At 41.5% G+C, this 20283-nt stretch overlaps 1 protein-coding gene across 2 annotated transcripts in view; it reads left to right on the top strand.

Moving 5' to 3' along the window:
* The window catches only part of LOC139418264 (coxsackievirus and adenovirus receptor homolog), a 111712-nt gene that overhangs the window by 9480 nt on the left and 81949 nt on the right, over window positions 1-20283 (top strand). The gene's annotated exons all lie outside the window — the stretch shown is intronic.

The raw sequence follows: 20283 nt of genomic DNA, 5'->3' as shown, positions 1-20283 counted from the left end.
ACTGTTAAAATAGTATTTGTGAGTATAATAGAACTGACTTGGCAGGCGAAAACCTGTGAATAATCCATTCAGGAAGTAGGATTTTTGATGTTGTAGTTTTCTATTCAATGCCTTTACAGTATACATTGACTTAGGACTCAAATTGCAGTTCCTATGCCTTCCACTAGATGTCAAAACATTTTAGAATTTGTTTTAGGCTTGTTTTCTGAAAAATGAGGGAGTAAGAGTAGTCGGAATGAGTGGACCCTGCCGTGTCAGAGCTTTTTCATGCTCGCGACCGAGAGAGTGCCTTTCTTGTTTACCTTTTTATATTGGCGACGTTATTGTCCGGTTGAAATATTATCGATTATTTAGGCTAAAAACAACCTGAGGATTGAATATAAACATCGTTTGACATGTTTCTATGAACTTTATGGATACAATTTTTTTGTCTGCCTGTTGTGACTTCGTTTGAGCCTGTGGAGTACTGAAGAAAACACACAAACAAAACTGAGGTTTTTGGATATAAAAATAGACTTTATCGAACAAAAGGAACATTTATTGAATAAATGAATGTCTTCTGAGTGCAACCATATGAATATCATCGAAGGTAAGTGATTCATTTTATCTCTATTTCTGACTTGTGTAACTCATCTAACTCTTCTACAGTTTCTAAAACTGTTTGAATGATATATGTGAGTATAACAGAACTCAAATGTCAGGCAAAAACCTGAGAAAAAAATCCAACCAGGAAGTGGGAAATCTGAGGTTTGTAGTTTGTCAACTCTTTGCCTATCGAATGAATATACAGTGTCTTTGGGGTGAAATTGCACTTCCTAAGGCTTCCACTAGATGTCAAGTCTTTTAACCTTGTTTGATGCTTCTACTGTGAAGGAGGGGGGAATGGGTGCTGAATGAGTAGTGGTCTGGCAGAGTGCCACGAGCTTGTCACGTGCGTTCACGTGAGAGTTAGCTTGCGTTACATTGCATTTCTGAAGACAAAGGAGTTCTCCAGTTGGAACATTATTGAAGATTTATGATAAAAACATCCTAGAGATTGATTCTATACTTTGTTTGACATGTTTCTACGAACTGTAATACGACTTTATTTCTGAACTTTCGCCTGGACCTGCCCCTGCGTTGTGAGTTTGGATTTGTGAACTGAACGCGCTAACAAAAGGAGGTGTTTGGACATAAATTATGGACTTTATCGAACAAATCAAACATTTATTGTGGAACTGGGATTCCTGGGAGTGCATTCTGATGAAGATCATCAAAGGTAAATTAATATTTATAACTCTATTTCTAACTTCTGTTTACTCCAACATGGCGGATATCTGTATGGCTTGATTTGTTGTCTGAGTGCCGTACTCAGATTATTGCATGGTTTGCTTTTTTCGTAAATTGTTTTTGAAATCTGACACAGCGGTCACGTTAACTTTTTATGGCTGCAGGGGCAGTATTGAGTAGCTTGGATGAAAAGGTGCCAGTAAACGGCCAGCTCCTCAGTCTCAGTTGCTAATATATGCATATAATTAGTATTGGATAGAAAACACTCTAAACTTTCCAAAACTGTCAAAATATTGTCTGTGAGTATAACAGAACTGATATTGCAGGCAAAACCCTGAGATAAATCAAAACAGGAAGTGGCTTCTATTTTGAAAACTCCATGTTCCATAGCCTCCCTTTGCTGGATTTAAAGGGATATGAACCAGATTCCTTTTCCTATCGCTTCCTCAAGGTGTCAACAATCTTCAGACATAGTTTCAGGCTTTTATTTTGAAAAATGAGCCAGAACGATAACATTGTGTCAAGTGGTCACATGAGTTTTGCTCGCGCAACAGAATTTGGACAGCCATTGTTTTCCCCTCTCCTACTGTGAAAGACATTTGCGGTTGATATATTATCGATTATATATTTTAAAAACAACCTGAGGATTGATTATAAAAAATGTTTGACATGTTTCTGTGGACATTATGGAAACTATTTGGAATTTTCGTCTGCGTTGTCGTGACCGCTCTTTCCTGTGGATTTCTGAACATAACGCGACAAACAAACAGAGGTATTTTGGATCTAAAAATAATCTTTATGGAACTAAAGGAACATTTGTTGTGTAACTGGGAGTCTCGTGAGTGAAAACATCCGAAGATCATCAAAGGTAAACTATTAATTTGATTGCTTTTCTGATTTTCGTGACCGAGCTACCTGATGCTAAGTGTACTTAATGTTTTATCGTGCGATCGGTAAACTTACACAAACGCTTGGATTGCTTTTGCTGTAAAGCATCATTTCAAAATCTGACACGACAGGTGGATTAACAAAAGGCTAAGCTGTGTTTTCCTATATTGCACTGGTGATTTCATGAATATAAATATTTATAGTAATATTTTTTGTATGTAGCGCTATGCTATACAGCGGTTGTTGATGACACTTATCCCAATATCGGGATTGCAGCCATAACAAGTTAAGGAGAAGTATATCTCTAATTCTGTGTATAACACTTGTATCTTATATTAAAGTTTATGATTACTATTTATGTAAATTGATGTGGCTGTCTGCAAAATCACCAGATATTTTGGAAGCAAAACATTACTGAACGTAACGCACCAATGTAAACTGAGATTTTTGGATATAAATCTGCACTTTATCGAACAAAACACTCATAGGACTTCATGTTACACAATACATGTATGTCATCTGATGAAGATCATCAAAGGTTAGTGATTAATTTATCTCTTTCTGCTTTTTGTGACTCCTCTCTTTGGCTGGACAAATGACTGTTTTTCTGTGACTAGGTGCTGACCTAACATAATCGTTTGGTTTGCTTTTTGCTGTAAAGCCTTTTTGAAATCGGACACTGTGGTGGGAATAACAACAAGTTTATCTTTAAAATGGTGTAAAATACTTAAATATTTGAGCAATTTTAATTGTGAGATTTCTGTTTTGAATTTGGCGCCCTGCACTTTCACCGGCTGTTGTCATATCAATCCCGTTAGCGGGATCTAAGCCATGAGAAGTTAAGTAGCTGGCTAGCTATTTATTTTCATGAACTGAAGTTCAATTTCAATAGGCGAACAACAAGTGGCAACCTAGCTAATATTTACTCACAAGGATTCCTAAATCATTGCTAAGAATAAGGCAAATGACTACAGTTTCTACTGGTTATTGTTTTCAGGCTGGTTGTATTGGCACTAGCTAGGTACCAAGCTAAAGCTACCCCAGAAGTTGCTGTTGAACAAATTATGATTTATTACCAACACTGTATTGTAAACACATCGTTCGTGGCCGGTGTTTGCATGTTTGTACAGCTTGACAGTGCTACTGTATTTGACACGCAAAGACCCAAACGTTCCATAGGATGTACAGTTGAAGTCGGAAGTTTACATACACCTTAGCCAAATACTTTTAAATTCAGTTTTACACAATTACTGACATTTAATCCTAGTAAAAATGTCCTGTCTTGGTCAGTTAGGATCACCACTTTACTTTTAAGAATGTGAAATGTCAGAATAATATTAGAGAGAATGATTTATTTCAGCTTTTATTTATTTCATCACATTCCCAGTGGGTCAGAAGTTTACATACACTCAATTAGTATTTGGTAGCATTGCCTTTAAATTGTTTAACGTGGGTCAAACATTTCAGGTAGCTTTCCACAAGCTTCCCACAATAAGTTGGGTGGATTTTGGCCCATTCCTCCTGACAGAGCTGGTGTAACTGATTCAGGTTTGTAGACCTCCTTGCTCGCACATGCTTTTTCAGATCTGCCCACAAGTTTCCTATGGGATTGAGGTTAGTGCTTTGTGATGGCCACTCCAATACCTTGACTTTGTTGTCCTTAAGCCATTTTGCCACAACTTTGGAAGTGTGCTTGGTGACATTGTCCATTTGGAAGACCCATTTGCAACCAAGCTTTAACTTCCTGACTGATGTCTTGAGATGTTGCATCAATATATCCACAAAATGTTCCGTCCTCATGATGCTCTCTCTTTTGTGAAGTGCACCAGTCCCTCCTGCATCAAAGCACCCCCACGACATGATGCTGCCACCCACGTGCTACACGGTTGCGATGGTATTCTTCGGCAGTTGCTTCTTCCTTGCTGAGCGGCCTTTCAGGTTATGTCTAAATAGGACTCGTTTTACTGTGGATGGAGGTACTTTTTGTACCGGTTTCCTCCAGCATCTTCACAAGGTCCTTTGCTGCTGTTCTTGGATTAATTTGCTCTTTTTACATCAACGTACATTCATCTCTAGGAGACAGAACCTGTTTATACTTGCGTACTATTGTCGGTACAGATAAACTTGGTACCTTCAGGCTTTTGGAAATTGCTCCCAACGATGAACCAGACTTGTGGAGGTCTACCATTTTTTTTATGAGGCCTTGGCTGATTTCTTTTGATTTTCCCATGATGTCAAGCAGAGAGGCACTGAGTTTGAAGTTAGGCCTTGAAATACATCCACAGGTACACCTCCAATTGACTCAAATGATGTCAATCAGAAGCTTCTAAAGCCATGACACAATTTTGTGGAATTTTCCAAGCTGTTTAAAGGCACCGTGAACTTAGTGTATGTAAACTTCTGACCCACTGGAATTGTGATACATAAGTGAAATAATCTGTCTGTAAACTGTTTGTTGGAAAAATTACTTGTGTCATGCACAAAGTAGATGTCCTAACAGACTTCCCAAAACCTATAGGTTGTTAACAATAGGTAGGAGTCATTAGAACTTGTTTTTGTAAACTTCCGACTTCAACTGTATGTTAAGTCAATAGCAGTGACACTATTACTGTTTAACTCCGGTAGGGCAACATCTGAAAAATACCGCTCTTGGTAGTGTGTATCAGTGCTCGATCAGTCTGCGAAAGCCAAAATCGCCCACGACGGAGAACGGTTGATTGTCAAGGGCAATGAATTCCATTATCTTGGCTTTAATGGATTTCGCCTTTTGAGTTGTCTCGCTGATATTTTGTTAGTCTTTCAAATGACTGCTCGATCCACACAGCAGACATTGTGGGCTGTGTTGTAAGTATAGTGCAACATTTTTCATGGCGTCATTACGTCATGTACCTACTTTATATAGGTATGCACGTCAGCTTTGACATCGGTTTTGCACATATGGGCGTTAAACTAGACTTTTTAAAAACTAATATCGTGTGATTCCGATATGTTCACCAATATATCGTGCGTCCCCTAATGAGAAGCATAGAAATAACCGCTTTTTGGACTTGCTTTCCATGAGAATGACAGATCTGTAACTCACATTTCTGTGTGAATTTGGTCAGATTGCCTGAAAAGTTACATATTGCACCTTTCAGATACATTCCATTAATGGCTTGTGGAATGAGACGAACATAAATCTTTATAAATTATGGGTGCTAAGTCTGAGACAATACGTCAAACATCAATACAACTTGAAATGTACTTTATTCCTGCCTAAGAAGTGATTTTACAAGCCAACAGATAAATAAGGCTTCCAGCTATCTGTCATTTTAAGGCTCTTGAGTTTGTTTGATCCTCTCTCAGGGAATGTTGCTCCTCTGAAGTTTTTGACGTTAAACAGTCTGGATGAAGTGTCTTCAGATGAGGAAAGGAATCAGGACTCACTGCTTTAGGCAGGGTTCATTTGTAAACATACCTTCGGCCCAAAAGCTTAAACGTTTTATTTCCTTGATCCGAACCTGTTTAAGATTGTTCTCCTTATTATGTAAACCATGTTTCTCTTTTGTTTAACTCAGGTTATTCAGCTTATCAAGGACATGAATGTCCATAATTCTAGAATTCTAAGCTAATACATGCCTCTTCCTTCGCTGTGCATGTTGGACCACCACAGTGTGATGGTACACAATGCGACAGGCCTGGCCACAGGGTTCTGCATCTGCAGGTGTGTGTATGCAGTCAGCTTTGTCCTACCTGCCAGCTAGATCCTGACTCTCTTGCACAATCATTTTTATTTTTTGTTGAAAAAGTAAGGTGGAATAAAATGGGAACCCATCTATTCCCTGGCATACTCAAAGCAAGAATCCCTGCCATGCAGTCATTTGAGCAGAGTCCGTCTGCCTTGAGGCGATTGCAACACCCACAATATTTCAATAGAGATGTCAGCTTGATCAATTATGTGTATTGTTACAGGCATTGGTACCGGCTATTAGAATATGATAATACTCTGTCTCTTCCAGCATTAAGCCCCCCACCCCCTCTCACTAAGAACATTAGTTAATCTTAAAAAAATATTATGGCTCAGAAAATAAGAAGCACAGGCAGAAGGTGGGGCTGGATTTAGGAGGGGAGTTGAAGCAGCTGTTGGAGAAGCCATTTTTAGAGCCTTTATCTCATTGAGAAACATTACGCATTGTCGACTGCCAGCACGCACGTGGGGGAAAAAGCAAACATGCACAGACTGTAGCCTGAACTATTTCCTTGATTTAAAGCTCCCCTCTGCTAGCCTCTGGCGTAGTTATTCCTTATCTAGTGTTAAATCAAGGCACATTATAATTGCGTGTATACCAGGATTTATGTTAGTTGGTAATAGCCGGCTTTTGGCCGATAAAATAAATAAATAGAAACGATAATGTGTAAAATTGACCCTGGCATTTATCCAGGAGAAGAAAAAATCCCATTGTGAAATAATGCTAGCCATTCATTGATTTAAATAATAGTCGATGTGAATACATTTGTCTGGTCATGCTTATCGGTGTATTGGTTAATTTGCATAATTTAGTGGAATTAAATTGGCTCGTGTACAGTATATATTAGTTATGTACCTTATCACATACAGAGCCTTTGAGCGGAAAATCTGTCAGACAACATGAGAGCTGCTGCTACAGCATCTCAAACAGCAAATGCATAGGCTACGGAAGGCAGGCTTCATCAGTTCGGCACACCACTTTGCAGTAAACTGGAGGCAGTATGCATTTTCAAAAACATTCTTAATTGTCTGAAAATGGACCATTTGTACTACATATTGAGGCATGTCTTACCTTGCTTCCTAAATCCAGCCCCAAAGTAGCCTCGCCAATATGAGACCATATAATTGTTTGGCTACTTGACAATGAAACAAAGTTAAAGGCACAATCCTAGTCATATTAATAACCCAAGCTAGTTGTTGCATGTTAGATCTCCCCTCTTTCTACATGTCTGTCATATGAAAACACTCACGCTTTTGACAGCATTGTTTTCCCGAACAAACGTTAGCGCGCAGCCTACTGCCTTGTGTGCATTGCTGCGCTTATAATGTGAAGAAATAATAGTTTAACAACATTATAAGCTAATACTTCTCATCTGTTGCATCAGACTCATTGCTTGTTAATGTTTTGTTATTTGTTTTATGTAGCCTAGGCCTACTGGTTGTATGTATTAGGGATCTGTCGTCCCTCAGCTGTCCCAGAGTCTGTTTGGAATAGGCCATTTCTTTCTCAACAAGCTGACCAATAGACAAAGTCAACTTTTCTACTATGGTGATAGTAGATTGACATAGGCTAGGGATTTTGCTTTTTTGTTACTCGTGGTGTTGGAAAAGTGAATGTGGACAGTTATTCAAACATCTTCAAAGTGTGCATCAGAATTAGGTAAGAAGGGACTACACATCGTTGCATCCTCGACTTGTTCTGTTAATATGAATTAGCAGAATCTAAATGTGAAAGGTAATTTTGTGTGGGTGGTCGCCCTGATCAGGTTACACACCCAACGCATATGGGTTCGGTACATTTCTGAAATGTCCGGTAAATTAAAATGATGCCGGTCAAATGTCCAGCGCCACATGGTGTATACATATGTAAATTAACCCTGTGTGCACGGAAAAGTGATGTTTTCCCAAGATGACTATTAACATGCATACGAATTTGTATTTTTTTTTTGTTATTTATGCTGAACACTCAACGAGTATGATTGAGTTCGCACTTTAGCTGTGAATGTACAAAGCTGGTTAACACTCATGAATTTTGTTAAGACCGAAACTGTTGTGCCTTGGGAGTATAAATAAATCAGGCAGTGCTTTCATGTTCCGTTGTCAAAGGGCATTACATTTCAATTTCTGATTCCTTTAATTCAAGGAGGTTTGCTTTGCAGTGGCAGAGGAGCAGAGCGAGTATGGAAGTACACAGCCCTGGTATAAGTGTTTAATTTCACCGCATAATGGGTCTTCAGTGCATTTTAAATTATTTTCATTATTTCCCTGACTATGCCAACATCCAGCACATCAAGGTGTTTGAAAACATTCGCAATCTGCCACCACCACCTGCCCTCTCTCTTTGTCCTTAACCTTGGAGAGCAGGGCCCTCTCCTGCTGTTACACGCACACCTTTTTATGACCCTGGGCTGATAGGTAAGGGGATGATGAACGAGACATCTGTGTCCTCTGTGGTGAGGGCTGAGTGCATGAACTACAGGAAGGTCAACAGGCCACATCAAACACTGATTTAATTACTGAAGTGCATCTCACAGCCACCGGCCGCCATGTGTGGGGATCAGCAGCTCATCCAGGTCGGTCACTCTGTTGTGCAACAGGTTGGGTTATGGTGGTCAGGAGGAGGAACAGGTGCATGGTATATATTAGTACTGTATGACCTTAATCGCATGCATGTGCTCCTGTTTTGTAACATAATGATATTCCACTTCGCAGACACTTTTAGGCACACAGGGGTGACTGGATGGTCTCCTGCCCTGGCTCATACAGTGCCTTGCGAAAGTATTCAGCCCCCTTGAACTTTGTGACCTTTTGCCACATTTCAGGCTTCAAACATAAAGATATAAAACTGTATTTTTTTGTGAAGAATCAACAACAAGTGGGACACAATCATGAAGTGGAACGACATTTGTTGGATATTTCAAACTTTTTTAACAAATCAAAAACTGAAAAATTGGGCGTGCAAAATTATTCAGCCCCTTTACTTTCAGTGCAGCAAACTCTCTCCAGAAGTTCAGTGAGGATCTCTGAATGATCCAATGTTGACCTAAATGACTAATGATAAATACAATCCACCTGTGTGTAATCAAGTCTCCGTATAAATGCACCTGCACTGTGATAGTCTCAGAGGTCCGTTAAAAGCGCAGAGAGCATCATGAAGAACAAGGAACACACCAGGCAGGTCCGAGATACTGTTGTGAAGAAGTTTAAAGCCGGATTTGGATACAAAAAAATATTTCCCAAGCTTTAAACATCCCAAGGAGCACTGTGCAAGCGATAATATTGAAATGGAAGGAGTATCAGACCACTGCAAATCTACCAAGACCTGGCCGTCCCTCTAAACTTTCAGCTCATACAAGGAGAAGACTGATCAGAGATGCAGCCAAGAGGCCCATGATCACTCTGGATGAACTGCAGAGATCTACAGCTGAGGTGGGAGACTCTGTCCATAGGACACTAATCAGTCGTATATTGCACAAATCTGGCCTTTATGGAAGAGTGGCAAGAAGAAAGCCATTTCTTAAAGATATCCATAAAAAGTGTCGTTTAAAGTTTGCCACAAGCCACCTGGGAGACACACCAAACATGTGGAAGAAGGTGCTCTGGTCAGATGAAACCAAAATTGAACTTTTTGGCAACAATGCAAAACGTTATGTTTGGCGTAAAAGCAACACAGCTGAACACACCATCCCCACTGTCAAACATGGTGGTGGCAGCATCAAGGTTTGGCCTGCTTTTCTTCAGCAGGGACAGGGAAGATGGTTAAAATTGATGGGAAGATGGATGGAGCCAAATACAGGACCATTCTGGAAGAAAACCTGATGGAGTCTGCAAAAGACCTGAGACTGGGACGGAGATTTGTCTTCCAACAAGACAATGATCCAAAACATAAAGCAAAATCTACAATGGAATGGTTCAAAAATAAACATATCCAGGTGTTAGAATGGCCAAGTCAAAGTCCAGATCTGAATCCAATCGAGAATCTGTGGAAAGAACTGAAAACTGCTGTTCACAAATGCTCTCCATCCAACTTCACTGAGCTCGAGCTGAGGAATGGAAAAAATGTCAGTCTCTCGATGTGCAAAACTGATAGAGACACACCCCAAGCGACTTACAGCTGTAATCGCAGCAAAAGGTGGCGCTACAAAGTATTAACTTAAGGGAGCTGAATAATTTTGCACGCCCAATTTTTCAGTTTTTGATTTGTTAAAAAAGTTTGAAATATCCAATAAATGTCGTTCCACTTCATGATTGTGTCCCACTTGTTGTTGATTCTTCACAAAAAAATACAGTTTTATATCTTTATGTTTGAAGCCTGAAATGTGGCAAAAGGTCGCAGAGTTCAAGGGGGCCAAATACTTTCGCAAGGCACTGTATGTACTGTATGTAGTAGGCTCCTTTTAGGAAGCAGCTGTTAAGTGTCTCAATGAAGCCAGTGCATTTTTAAGTATTCAGACCCCTTGACTTTTTCCACATTTTGTTACGTTACTGCCTTATTCTAAAATGCATTAAATAAATAAATAAATCCTGAGTCTACACACACTAACCCATAATGACAAAGCGAAAACAGGTTAAAAAAACTGCAAATTGTGTATTAAAAATAAAAACTGATACCTTATTTACAGAAGTACTCAGACTCAAAATTGAGCTCAGGTGCATCGTGTTTGCATTGATCATCCTTGAGATATTTCTACAACGTGATTGGACTCCACCTGTGGTAAGTTCAATTGATTGGACATGATTTGGAAAGGTACACACCTGTCTATATAAGGTCCCACAGTTGACCTTGCATGTCAGAGCAAAAACCTAGCCACGAGGTCGATTGTCCGTAGTGCTCCGAGACAGGATTGTCGAGGTCAAGGAGGTGACCAAGAACCCGATGGTCACTCTGACAGAGCTCCAGAGTTCCTCGGTGGAAATGATTGTCCTTCTGGAAGGTTCTCTCATTTCTGCAGCACTCTACCAATCAGGCCTTTATGGTAGAGTGGTGAGACAGAACCCACTCCTCAGTAAAAGCCCACTTGGAGTTTGTCAGAAGGCACCTAATGACTCCAAGACCATGAGAAACAAGATTCTCTGGTCTGATGAAAACAAGACTGATCTCTTTGGTCTGAATGCCAAGCGTCACGTCTGGAGAAAACCTGGCACCATCCCTACGGTGAAGCATGGTGGTGGCATCATGCTGTGGTGATGTATTTCAGCAGCAGGAACTGGAAGACTAGTCGGGAAAGATGAACGGAGCAAAGTACAGCAAGATCCTTAATGGAAACTTGCTCCGGAGCGTTCAGGACTTCAGACTTGGGTGAAGGTTCACCTTCCAACAGGACAATGACCCTAAGCACACAGTCAACGCAGGAGTGGCTTCAGAACAAGTCTCTGAATGTCCTTGAGAGGCCCAGCCAGAGCCCGGACTTGAACCCGATCGAACATCTCTGGAGAGACCTGAAAATAGCTGTGCAGTGACACTCCCCATCCAATCTGACAGCTTGAGCGGATCTGCAGAGAAGAATGTGAGAAATTCCCGGAATATTGGTGTGCCAAGGTTGCAGCTCATACCCAAGAAGACTCGGCTGTAATCGCTGCCAAAGGTTTGTCAAGAAAGTTCTGAGCAAAGGGTCTTTACAGGTGATATTTTCAAGACTTGAAAGTAAGCATTTCGGCGCATGTGACACAAGATTTGATTTGATTTTTATGTAACTTTTTTTGTGTGTGTGGTGAGGGGGAGAAACAATTTAATCCAAGGTTGTAACAAAATATGGATTAAGTCTGAATACTTTCCAAATGCGTTGTAATTCCTGGACACAGAGCTGGCTGCTATTAGAGGGAATTGCTGGAGCTAAAGTTGACTACAGGAGCAGTTCTTACAAAACAGCACAACGATTAGATGGAATTGTGCTCTGTCAAAACAAGCTCTATTCTGGATGGAAACATCCGACTCTGACGTTATGACATTGATCAGGTAGAAAAAAGTCCCTTGGAAGTCCAAACACAGAACAGTAGTTAGTAAATATTCCACAATTCTGGAGATCAAATGTTCACTTCCATAAAAATAGTTCTTGGAATTCAGGGTGTTACTATCGCAACATGCAATACTGTTTATTATGGTAATATGCCCAACAATGAACAAGGAGTACCTGACAGATATTCCCTTGAGTAAATTCAGTGTATCACTTGAGTGGTAGAGACACTTTCTTTTAGAATGTTTTGCCCATATTCTTTTTATTGTTGGGAGATGGAGCTGTGGGAAAATGGCCACGGTCAACACTAGGACAGCTGATTACATGTGCTACACGTACATTACACATTTGACATTTGTATAACATTGATCAATTTAAATTTGCTACATGCTCTCATCTCTTGTATGCCTTGTGTGTTAATGCTCCTTTCCTACCTGACAACAGACTTAGTTCTGTCTTATGAGATCCCCTGTCTGCTTTCTAAGTTTACATCACTTTCCCTGGGGTTATGTGCTTGTCAGACTGACTTTTTTTTGCCGTGTGCTGCAACCTAATGAAGTGGGTAGCCATGTCTGTCTGAGCCATGATTGATAAGTGGAAGGCTAATATTGTTGAATTGTGATGAACACCAACGACCCTGCATGTTCCCTGGGTCTTTGACATTATTTGGCTAGTAGTAATTCAGGTCATGGCGGTGGTATTTTTAGTGAGTAATATTTCATTGTGAGGCTGTGAAAGGTCAAGCTTGTTTTCCTTGTCTGTCTTGGATTCTGCAGCTTTGTCAGGCTTGGCATAGCCTATCCATAGGTATGTAGTCACTGTTTGACCCGGTGTAAGGCAATGTTCTGGACTAGAGGAATTGAATCCAGAACTGCTGACAACTGTTCACCTCCTAGAGAATATTGTAGCCTTCGCTTTGACACTGTAACCTTTCTTTCCAAAGTATTGTCAACTGTTGAAGCTGAAGATGACATCACAATCCAGAAGGCTAACACGGAACCCAAACCAGCTGCGCGTGTGCGCCATCGTGCATAAATATATTTTGTCCCCCTACACCAAACGCGATCATGACACGCAGGTTAAAATATCAAAACAAACTCTGAACCATTGACATTAATTTGGGACCGGTCGAAAAGTATTAAACATTTATGGCAATTTAGCTAGCTAGCTTGCACTTGCTAGCTAATTTGTCCTATTTAGCTAGCTTGCTGTTGCTAGCTAATTTGTCCTGGGATATAAACATTAGGTTGTTATTTTACCTGAAATGCACAAGGTCCTCTACTCTGACAATTAATCCACACATAAAAACGGTCAACCGAATCCTTTCTAGTCATCTCTCCTCCTTCCAGGCCTTTTCATCGTTTAACTTATATGGTGATTGGCATCTAAACTTTCATAGTATTACCACGACAACCGGCAATAGTTTGTCTTTCAATCACCCACGTGGGTATAACCAATGAGAAGATGGCACGTGGGTACCTGCTTCTATAAACCAATGAGGAGATGGGAGGCAGGACTTGCAGGGCAATCTGCATCAGAAATAGGAATGACTAATATTTTAGCCCTTGGCAACGCAGATGCTCGTTGGCGCGCACAATAATTGAATCATATACATTTCTAAATGTATTTTGCAACACTCGCACGCACACGTGACACGAGTGGTGTGGTGTGGTCAGCCTATAAGAGTGAGTTGGAAAGAGGTCACAGATTTTCCCAACAGTGCCCAGCACTTTTTTGGGCTCGGGTGCTTCGCCTTTTCCTCCCTAATCTTTCCACTAGTGTCAGTTCTGCTTTGCTATTAAAAATCACAAAATAGCATTGCTACAGCTCCTCATTTCAAAGGCAATTCAAAGCAAATTTCATGCTCTGGGTCCGTTTGAAATGTCTACTGTACATTATTTTGCAGAATATTACTTTCTGTGTATTTGTCATTGACTATGTTGCCTCTGCAGCTAAAGGCTAATGGCCAGCCTTTAACAGTGTTTCCACAGGCGCTTTGAGCCACTGAGATTGGACCTGCTGACTAAGGGTTGTGAAGACTGGGATCAAGACCATGTAACCATTCACCGGTCATACCCTGGACTCCTGTGCTCCCTTCAGGCTCTGGGTTCTGCAGCTTTAAGGGGGTTACAGCATTTATCCTGACAATTCAGACTCTCTCCCAGCTCCTCTTTATATCAGTCTGACAAGCCTCATCTCAGACACACTGTAATACAAGCAACATCAAGAATAAATACCTCCTCCAAGACTAAAGATGTTATGTCAGTATCGTGAAGGGAGGGGAGAGCGGGTCAATCTTTTGCAATATCGTCTCTTTGTGCGAGATTCCGTAACTTAAACTCTAGCTGTTGAGATGTATTTTCTTTCTCTATTCCCGATCACTTCTTGTCACTCATTTATTGAATAGGCCTGGCAAGGATTAGCGGGTGGGGGGTGGTCCATTCGGGCTTTCTCATGTTCAGGCTGACTGTGAGAACTGGAGGGATGAATGAATATACCCAGTGGTCTCAGCTTAGCTGTAATAGTAACTGATAGACTCTGCAGCTCTACCTAACAAGCCTGAACACTCCGGTGTGTTTAGTCAACCTGGCTGGCTGCTGCCTTTGAGTCCTCCGAGTGATGATACTATTGTACTCAACAGGGGGCTTGGGTTTCCTTGCCTCAGAGAGAGAAAAGGGATGCTGCTGAGGTCAAACAATGATTATCAGGAGGGCATAAAGCAGGCCTGTTATCTTTTGACAGAGACCTTGATGTCCTGCTGTACATTGTCTCCACAGAGGACAGGAAGACTTATCTGTGTTAGTCCAGGTCCACAAAGCATGCATTCTCCCTGGTGGAGAGAGACTGGCTGAGTTGGCTTTGAAAGGGAGCCAGGGCCATGTTGAACTGATATTAATCTTTTGTGCTTAGAATGTACTTTATCAATACTCTATTTGCCAATGTCCCTAAAGCCCTATCATTGGAAACACAATAGTTTTAAATATAATTGTGTAAGGCCATGTGTTGCCCTTACCAGTCATGGACTACCAACCTAGCCTACATCACATGGACACACATTCATGATGTGTATTTTGTCTGAATGTGTCCAGAGGACCACCATGCAACAACCTGGGGTGTGGACCTATATTTAGACCAGAACCTGGGAGGAGGAAGCATGAGTAAGACGGATTCATCATCAATTGCTCCTAGTCAAACTAGCTGACAGTAATACACGCTCCTGTGCAGTGTAAAAATAGGTTACCATGTAAAAAATGCATAGAATACATGTTAGTACCTTGATCTGCGTGTAAGGAGAGATTCTCACAAAAACAATGGTGTTCTCCGTTTTGCTCTAGGACCCACACCAGAGGAGTGCTGTGATACTTAAGGTAACCGGTACCTGTAAAAATGAAACTAAGAAAAAAATACCCAAAAAAGGGGTTAAACGTGTAAAAAATGATATATTTCCAGAGGTTAGTTTTAATTTTTAAATATATCTCCTAGATATAGGACAGACACTTCAAAACCTTGTTTCTCATTTTAAATTTTTTTGACTTTGTTTTGCCATTTGTTATTCAATGTGTTTCTATGGGCTATAGTAGTAAAGGACAAAATCTAAAATATACCTTTTATACCTAAAGGCTGGTAAATTTCAAAATAAAAAACAAAATGATCCATAGAATGACCATCTTAAAACAATTCCATATGTCAGCTTAGCATCCCCCATCCTCCAACGTCTTAGACTCTAAAAAATGAATTACTTAATCTGCATGAAATATGCGCATGTGTGTGTCTGAACATGAAACAAATGTGATTTCTGTTGCCCTAAATCCTGTTACAAATTTAAACAATTTAGATTTGTCCTGGAAAACTGACACTTCCATAGATATGTTTTCTTAAAAAATAATGCTAGATGGAAGAGGAAGATTCTGTTGTAGTCTCTAGTTGATTCCTCGTCTCTTCCCTTAGGTTAGGGAGTATCCCAGTTTCCTAGTACACAGAGGGAACCATTTGTGCTTAATACATCAGGAGTCTTTGCAGAAGCTAACTCTGTACTGTCTGGGCACTGCCTCCCACACTTCCTTTGAGTGTTTGGCATCCAGCCACCCGTCTTTAGCCCTCTGTGTGTTGACTTCCTCATAACTCTGGGCTTAAGTCAAACTGTAGGGTCTTCTGGACATATAACCTGAAAGCCCTGCCTCTAAGTATGGGTCATCTAGACAGAAACTGGGCCATACCCGCACTGTTTATCATGTCAGGTATTTGTGCCTGGTGTACAAGGAAGAAACTGATCTCAAAAACTGAACAATTGCCTTTTTGATGCTTTGTCTATCAGAGCAAATAGTACATTAATTTGGCTCATTTCAGACATGGCTGACCTGTCTGAGCTGCGAAGATGTCTGTCTGAGCTGCGAAGATGTCTGTCTGAGCTGCGAAGATGTCTGTCTGAGCTGCGAAGATGTCTGTCTGAGCTGCGAAGATGTCTGTCTGAGCTGCGAAGATGTCTGTCTGAGCTGCGAAGATGTCTGTCTATAGCTGCGAAGATGTCTGTCTATAGCTGCGAAGATGTCTGTCTATAGCTGCGAAGATGTCTGTCTATAGCTGCGAAGATGTCTGTCTATAGCTGCGAAGATGTCTGTCTATAGCTGCGAAGATGTCTGTCTATAGCTGCGAAGATGTCTGTCTATAGCTGCGAAGATGTCAGGCCAGCTAGCCCTGCGGTCTGTTCACTTTTTATAAACTCCTGTTACTAATGAGTTTGAGAACTTAAGTCCTAATCTTAATCCTTAATTGAGCCCTGCATTTCAAGGGAGAATGTTCTGGTATGATATTCACGCTTCTCCAGTCTAAGCTGGCTACTTCTGGTGTGCCGCCTCCCTCGTCCTCCGACATCATTATGGACTGTCGTGAGAACAGTTTTTCACTGCGTTCCATTTTCAAATTAACCCACAGACTTTACACAACTTTCAAATAAAGGTCCACTTTCCCTATTCCTCTAAATTAAATTAAGCTTTTATTGAGCTATTATGACGCAAATCTGTAGCGGGGGCACCAGTTCTCCCACTGTATGGGTAGGCAACTAGATCCAGCCGTGGGACGCTTTTTGACAGAGTTGATGATCCGAGGGCTGGAACATTGTAGTAATTTTTTCCACTACAAATTGACCAAGTAAGCCCAAAAAGAGATTGTATTTGATTTATTTTTTAAACGAACTATACACACACACTACATTTCCAAAAGTGTAAGGACACCCCTTCAAATTAGTGGATTCGCTGATTTTCAGCCACACGTGTTGCTGAAAGGTGTAAAATCGAGCACACAGCCATGGAATCTCTCTAGACCAACATTGGTAGTAGAATGGCCCATACTGAAGAGCTGTGACTTGGCACCATCATAGGATGTCAAATTTCTTCTCTGCAAGAACTACCTGGTCAACTGTAAGTGCTGTTATTGTGAAGTGGAAACGTTTGGAAGCAACAACGGCTCCGCCGCGAAGTTGTAGGACACACAAGCTCACAGAACGGGACCGCCAAGTGTTGAAAATCGCCTGTCCTCGGTTGCAATACTCACTACGGAGTTCCAAACTGCCTCTGGAAGCAACATCAGCACAAGAACTGTTCATCGGGATCTTCATGAAATTATTTTCCATGGCTGAGCAAGCCTAAGATCACCATGCGCAATGCCAAGCATCGGCTGAAGTGGTGTAAAGCTCGCCACCATTGGACTCTGGAACAGTGGAAACGTGTTCTCTGGAGTGATGAATCACGCTTTACCATCAGTCCGACAGACAAATATGGGTTTGGCGGATGCCAGGAGAAAGCTACCTGCCCGACTGCATAGTGCCAACTGTAAAGTTTGGTGCGGGAGGAATAATGGTCTGGGGCATGGTTCAGACTAGGCCACTTAGTTCCAGTGAAGGGAAATCCTAACGCTACAGCATACAATGACATTCTAGACGATTCTGTGCTTCCAACTTTGTGGCAACAGTTTGAGGAAGGCCCTTTCCTGTTTCACCATGACAATGCCCCGTGCACAAAGCGAGGTCCATCCAGAAATGGTTAGTCAAGATTGGTGTGGAAGAACTTGACTGGCCTGCACAGAGCCCTGACCTCAACCCCATGGAACACCTTTGAAATGAATTGGAAAGCTGAATGCGAGCCAGGCCTAATCACCCGACCTCACTAATGCTCTTGTGGCTGAATGGAAGCAAGTCCTCGCAGCAATGTTCCAACATCAAGTGCAAAGCCTTCCCAGAAGAGTGGAGGCTGTTATAGCAGGAAAGCGGGGACCAATTCCATATTAATGGCAATGATTTTGGAATGAGATGTTCGACAAGCAGGTGTCCACATACTTTTGGTAATGTAGTGTTTAAAAAAAAAATATATATATATATATATTTGATTATATATATATATATTTGATTATATATATATAATCAATCAATCAATCTCCGGGCCGATTCTGGCCTGTGGCCGCCTGTTTCTGACCCCTTTCCTACTGTGTTGTGTGCTTGTTTTTTATGTGCATATGTGTAGGCTTTTCGTCAACTGTGCCTGTTATTTTCATCTCCCAAACAGCATGCGTTTCCCTCCATAATGTAGGGTGACGGTGTGTGACTCCATTGGCTGTCTGTCTGAATGAAGTGACTGCACTCAGCAGTATGGCTCTCTGTGTTTGATCAGTGACGCTGCCCCCCGATCAACAGGGCATTGTGCCCTAAGGCCCAGCCGAAGGCTGGTGGATAGGGCTGGGGTATTTTACCCTGTCTATAGCTCTTCCTGTGTCTGAAGGGAGATATGGGGTACAGCCCAAAAGCCCATGTTGCTCTCATTTCTGCTCCAGTTTGAATTATCGGAGCGTGAGTCTGAAGGTTCCATGGAATCTTTTTATTTTGCTCACTGTGTTTCATTCCTTTTATTTTTCTTATTTTTTAATCTCCAATTTAAAAAAATGGATCCTTTATCAAATTTATATAAAAACATTTTTAAACCGAAAAAGAGGGAAACGAGGCGGTCTTCTGGTCAGACTCCGGAGACGGGCACACCGTGCACCATTCCCTAGCATTCTTCTTGCCAATGTCCAGTCTCTTGACAACAAGGTTGATGAAATCCGAGCAAGGGTAGCATTCCAGAGGGACATCAGAGACTGTAACGTTCTTTGCTTCACGGAAACGTGGCTTACTGGAGAGACGCTATCCGAAACGGTGCAGCCAACAGGTTTCTCCACGCATCGCGCAGACAGGAAAAAACATCTTTCTGGTAAAAAGAGGGGCGGGGGCGTATGCCTTATGACTAACGTGACATGGTGTGATGAAAGAAACATACAAGAACTCAAATCCTTCTGTTCACCTGATTTTAGAATTCCTCACAATCAAATGTAGACCGCATTATCTACCAAGAGAATTCTCTTCGATTATAATCACAGCCGTATATATCCCCCCCCAAGCAGACACATCGTTGGCTCTGAATGAACTTTATTTGACTCTTTGCAAACTGGAAACCATTTATCCGGAGGCTGCATTCATTGTAGCTGGGGATTTTAACAAGGCTAATCTGAAAACAAGACTCCCCAAATTTTATCAGCATATCGATTGCGCAACCAGGGGTGGAAAGACCTTGGATCATTGTTACTCTAACTTCCGCGACGCATATAAGGCCCTGCCCCGCCCCCCTTTCGGAAAAGCTGACCACGACTCCATTCTGTTGATCCCTGCCTACAGACAGAAACTAAAACAAGAGGCTCCCACGCTGAGGTCTGTCCAACGCTGGTCCGACCAAGCTGACTCCACACTCCAAGACTGCTTCCATCACGTGGACTGGGACATGTTTCGTATTGCGTCAGACAACAACATTGACGAATACGCTGATTCGGTGTGCGAGTTCATTAGAACGTGCGTTGAAGATGTCGTTCCCATAGCAACGATTAAAACATTCCCTAACCAGAAACCGTGGATTGATGGCAGCATTCGTGTGAAACTGAAAGCGCGAACCACTGCTTTTAATCAGGGCAAGGTGTCTGGTAACATGACCGAATACAAACAGTGCAGCTATTCCCTCCGCAAGGCTATCAAACAAGCTAAGTGTCAGTACAGAGACAAAGTAGAATCTCAATTCAACGGCTCAGACACAAGAGGCATGTGGCAGGGTCTACAGTCAATCACGGACTACAGGAAGAAATCATTGGAATAAGCTGCTTTAGCTCCGTCTTCACTTGTTTGGGAAGATTTCTTATACTGTAGAGACTGTGGTACAGATGTGAAACCACGGGCTAGTGGTCTGCGTCAAGTTTTTTTTTTTTTAACTAGGCAAGTCAGTTAACCCATCATTGAAAATAAGAATTTGTTCTTAACTGCCTTGTTCAGGGGCAGAACGACAGATTTGTTCCTTGTCAGCTCGGGGGTTTGAACTTGCAACCTTTCGGTTACTAGTCCAATGCTCTAACCACTAGGCTGATGTATAAGTGACC

The sequence above is a fragment of the Oncorhynchus clarkii genome, chromosome 10 (assembly GCF_045791955.1).
Source record: "Oncorhynchus clarkii lewisi isolate Uvic-CL-2024 chromosome 10, UVic_Ocla_1.0, whole genome shotgun sequence".
Lineage (NCBI taxonomy): Eukaryota > Metazoa > Chordata > Actinopteri > Salmoniformes > Salmonidae > Oncorhynchus > Oncorhynchus clarkii.
This window is presented reverse-complemented; position numbering and strand designations above follow the sequence as displayed.